The following is a 5,457-nucleotide window of genomic DNA, read 5'->3' on the forward strand; positions in this document are numbered from 1 at the left end:
CGTAAAAAAATCTCAATGAACCTGAGCTATTAGTTATAAATTTACTGTTACATTAGAGAGATCAGGAAAGTAGAAAATATGTATATAACATTCAACTAAACTGTTCAGCACATGTAGTGATTTTTACAAATCCATGAGATGTATTTGTAGAAACTTCAGGACAATGTTTTTAACACAAGTCCATATTTTGAAGTGAATATTTATTTATCTGTTTATAGCCAGACGCCTCAATCCTTTAAGGGGTGTCCACAAGCAAGTCGTCTCCATGTCGTCCTGTTCCCTGCCATTTCACTGCCCTCCTCCCAGCTAACACACCTCTGTCTTATGTACCCCTCCATTCTATCCCTCCATTTCATCCTCAGTCTCCCCCTTCCTCTTCACCATTCCATCTCACTTACATTCCTTGTTAGTCTCTTGTACTCCATCCTCTCCACATGGCAAAACCACCTCATTGCATTTCTCCTAATGATTTCTATCACATCCACATCCACAATATAACACTCATTCACTTCCTAATTTGTCAGTCTGTCTCTCCTTGTATCCCCACATGCTCCTCTAAAATAATTCATTTCTATCCCTGTCACTCTTGACTTGTGCCCTTCCAACAAGGTCCAAGCTTCACTTCCTTATGTCAGAGTTGGTATCACAATGTTATAAGGCAGCAACTTTTTTACTTCTATGCCCACTTACCTATTTCTTATCACTGCTTTCAAAGAACCAGCAACTTTTCTTCCCTGTTGTACCCTTTAAATCATTTCATCCTCAAAACTTCCATCTTCACTCATCACAATACCAATTACGGTAAATGCACTCACATTTTTCATTTCCTCATCATCCAACCTCACTGTGCATTCACTGACTTCATTTCTTTCGAAGATCACATCTTTACACTCTCCTGCATACACCTACAGATTCTGTTTCTTACACACTGCCCTGAAGTCATTCACCAAGCCTTGCAGTTCCCCTTCATCTTTACGTAATAATACAGTATTATCGGCAAACAACAGAACAGCAAGTCTCTAAACGCCGCCCTCTATCATTAGGGCCTCTCCAACATCCACTGCCCTTCTTTGTATCTCTTCTATAACTCCATCCATAGCCTATACAGACTGAACAACCATGGAACATGATACATTCCTGTTTCAATCCAACATTAAGAGAGAAAACTTCATTCAGTTCATCATCCACACGCACTGCAGCCTAAGCACCCTCATACATACTCCTGACTGCATTCAACAGCTTCCTGTTTAGTCCATACATTCTTAGTATTTTCCAGACCATTACTTTTATTGTGGACCACTTTAAAAAATTTTCTGAAATATGTGAATGTGGCAATCTAACTGTGAAATTATGTCACCTTACAAATCATCAGTATCACTTATCTTGATCATCAGTGTCATCATCAGTTTCAGTTACGGATTCCTTTGCCACATCTGGCAGTCTGTTGTGCTTCAGGACATAATGCAGCTCGTGTGGCAGTGCTGGTTCTCTCCGACAAGGACAGTATGGTTTCATCCCTGTTTGTTTGTATGTTTGTTTGTTTGTCTGTCTGTTATCAGGATTACTCGAAAACTAAAAGAGAGCTTTAGACCAAATTTGGTGGATAGATAGCCCATGTCCCAGGGAACAATCGATTAACTTCAGGATTTTATGTTTGTTAGTCTGTTTGTCTGTTAGCAGAAATACTCAAAAGCTAAAAGAGAGATTTGGACCAAATTTTGTGGGTAGATAGCCCATGTACCAAGGAACAACCAAATAACTTTTGAGACCGATCTGGATCGTATTACAGATTCTAGATCCTGGAAAGACTTTTTGCGAAACCCTAATCAATGATGAGAAAAGCTAACCCATTATGAAGAGTGGTTTGGAATTATGTCGTCTTTGTCAGAGAGATGCGCTCCACTGAGTGCCCCTCTAGTTTTGTATGTCTTAGAGTCATCTGATATCCATTCTGCTGGATCCAAAGGTGGGTCATAGGTGATGGAGCAGAATCTCTCTGGTCAAAGTGCTATAACAAATAGGTTTGGTAATTAACTCTCTTGACCAGTAAGTCACTGAGAGTCCTTGTCTGTTGGAATGTGTAGGTTACAGTTGAGTTTTTCTTGATGCTTTTCCACTTTTTTGCTCGAGCCTGAGGAAGAGAAGTGCTTATTTTATTATTATAAAGAAACTTTATTGTATACTTTGCCATATTGGTTGGAATATCTTGGCTTGCAGGACGATCCTGACCCAAAGATTGTAGCATGGATTTTGCCTCAGAAAAGACCACAGTTTTGTCTGATATGGACTTCTTGCCATGGCCAAAGAAGCCGTTGGTTGTGTCTAAGCCACTGGGGGAGGCGGTGACGCAATCGGTAGAGAGGTGGCCAGCAGTCCTACCGCACCCAGGTTCAAATCCCCGCTGGGACAGGGAACAGTTACAAGATTTGAATGTCATAAAATCAGACTTTACTGATCTATCAGAAGACCCGCCGGCAAGTAAAATTACCCCCGCTAATACCATTACACTAGTCCTGTATGAGACAGCCCTAGCATGTATTCAATATGGACGGTGGGTGTTAGCTTCGACGTGGTGACATGCAGAGGTGAATGGTATGTAGGAAGACTACTGGGCCTTAGGAAGAGGCTGTGAAGCCTATGCCCAGAGTCGGACACATTAAAAAGTATGTATATATATATATATATATATATATATATATATATATATATATATATATATATATATATATATATATATATGAAGAGCAACTATAACTTCAGCAATACCATGAGAACGCGGCCTGTTGCACGCAGTGAGCTTCTGTTTACGTTTAAATTCCAGTACCAATACATCTGTATCTTCTAAATCTGTAATCACTGTTACTGATCCCTTTTCTGCGAAAACAGGCATATATAAAGAATATTAATATACGGTATGTACTGTAATTTCGCTTTACATTGTGATGAAACACGCCCTCTGGTCCATTTTCCCTTTTTGTTTCGTTAAGATTCTGGCCAGAATTATGAAGTCCAACCCGCTTTTCAGCATGTTCTTTCAGATTCATCCAAGCATCAGAAATTGTCTTGTTTCTGTCTTCATCGCATTTCATGACATAGGATGCAAATGTCAGGTTCAAATTTTTCCTCGTATCTCCACTGCTAGCCATATTTACTCATCTACAAAAACGACATATAGGTTATGTTTCCTGGTATAAAATGTAGCATCTGTGAGTAATTTTTATTAGTAAAAGCTTAAAGTTATTAAATATTAAAATTGTGATAGATAACAAAATGTTCATTTTTTCAGGGATGTGGGATTCCTCCCCCCTCCCCCCTCTCCCCCCCGGGATACAAATGTTTCAAGAACATGCATTAATACACCTTTTTTTGTAGCTTGAACTTATTTCAGTGCCCTCAACAATATATATTTAGACACCAAGATCATGAGTTTAGGGCTGTTACAACCCAATATAAGGGAAGGAATAAGATAACTGGAGGCCATATTGGACTTTGCCCCCTGGTGGAGTTTCCCTGCACTTTTGTTAGGTACCTCCCAGCTTTTGTGTTTTGTTTTGTTTTGTTTTACATGTTTTATTATATTTACACCTTGAAAAACTGGTTGTGAATCCTTGGTCAGGGACTCTACTGGAGGGTCCTCTACGGGGCGTTGATCTGATTGCCTTGGATCAGGCGAGCAGTGGTAATCTGTTAATTGCCCTAGGTCAGGCGAACCCATTTCTTTCCTAGGCATTTTCTGCCGGGTCTCAGACCACGTGGTGCCGCACCTGGTTGTCGTGGGAGTGCCGCAAACCACATGTGAGCTCGACTGTCCACCAAGCAAATGGTTAACCCTGCTGCTAACAGCTGCCCAACGGGCAGGCAAGCACCACCTCTGACTCTGGCCGATTGGAGGTCATCTCGTGCCCTATTTGTCCGTGAGTTGAAGAGTCGTATTGAAGGTGTGGCTTGGCTTTTATAATGGGCAGAAGAGGAATCGTCTCACACTTCTCTCTTTTGTCACCAGCACGCCAGTCCTCTCTGTGACACCATCTTCCTATCTGGTTACTCTCACTCATATGTTCTATCTTTTAATCTAGAGATGTGATACCGGCTATTCTCCAGGTGGACATGTAAGTTGTATATTACCCTAAAGATGAAAAAGAATATGTAGCCACAATCGTGAATTAGCTTCGTGTGATTCTTCCAGCTTGCACAGTTAGTATGACTGGTGGTTCTTCAATCCTGCTCAACATTAAAGTCTTTTAAATTCAGTGGTAACCCCTTGGTATAAAATAAGGTTTTAGTGTTCGCTTGCAAGCCTGTTCCCCCTTGAATATGGTGACTCTGCTGACCCAAGCAATTCCTGCAGTGTTGTAATGTGTACAGGTACACACTGTAATTTGTTTCTCTCCATCAAAATGTACTTTTGTCTCGGTCGTGTACATGTGTTGTAAGTGTCCCTACTGTAAATTATTCAAAATGAAAGTAAGGAGGTTTGATGCATTTTCTTTCTCCCTGCCTCTGCAATTAATGGGGATTTTGGAGGGGGTTGAGAAATCGCAGACGTGTCCATAGCCAGACCGTGACACTGTATTTAGCTCTGAGTATATAACTACAGACCAAGAAAAAGTGGACTTATTTCTGAAAAAGTTTACAAGTACGGAATAACTAATATGACTGGTAATTACTGTAAAAGGGAGCTTCAGTATAATCATCATAACAATCAACTCTGCTGAATCTAATCAAGTGCTTAGGTAATGCAGCCATCGTTCAATTGTAATTAGCATTGTTACATAACACTGATGCCATAAAGAGGCTGATTAACATGTATAATAGATTACAGCACCATATGAGCAGCCCAGGGTAGGGGGAAGGTCATCCCACCTCCTCCTCCTCCTGTTCTGTCTCTTCGAGGTACCCTTATTTCCTCTTCCATCTCTGCCACCCGCCTTCCCTTCCCTTCCTCTTCTCCCACTCTCACAAGCTCTTACCTTTCCCTCTTCCTTTTTCTTCCTTTCCCTGCCACCTATCCTTTTCTTCCCTCTACTCCACCTTTATTACTGATTATTCTTACCTCCATTCCATATGTAAATCGTTCCGTCCTCCTCTCCCTAGAACTATGGCCTCAGTCTATCAAGGATCAGTGTTGACACTTTATATTCCTAGGATTTGCACTCTCTACAGAGAGTAAGAATATAAGAAGGAAAGAGATAGAGTGTAAAATAGAAAAGAAAGTCAAAGTAAGACAATGTAAAGAAGGGGGGTGTGGGCACAGGGAGAGAGAGAGAGAGAGAGAGGGGGGGGGGAGACGAGAAATTATGGACTTGGAAAAAAGATGTGAAAACAAATGATGATATTTCCAAGATTTTTTTTTCACCAGATATATATTTATATCATGTTTTCTCTCAAAAAAAATATATATACCAAGAGCCAACTGAGGCCATTTCCAAATTGTGTTTCCTGGCATAAACAGTCATT

Source organism: Coenobita brevimanus, chromosome 50, assembly GCF_032717465.1.
Source record: "Coenobita brevimanus isolate Jiangsu-jjx chromosome 50, ASM3271746v2, whole genome shotgun sequence".
Taxonomy (NCBI): domain Eukaryota; kingdom Metazoa; phylum Arthropoda; class Malacostraca; order Decapoda; family Coenobitidae; genus Coenobita; species Coenobita brevimanus.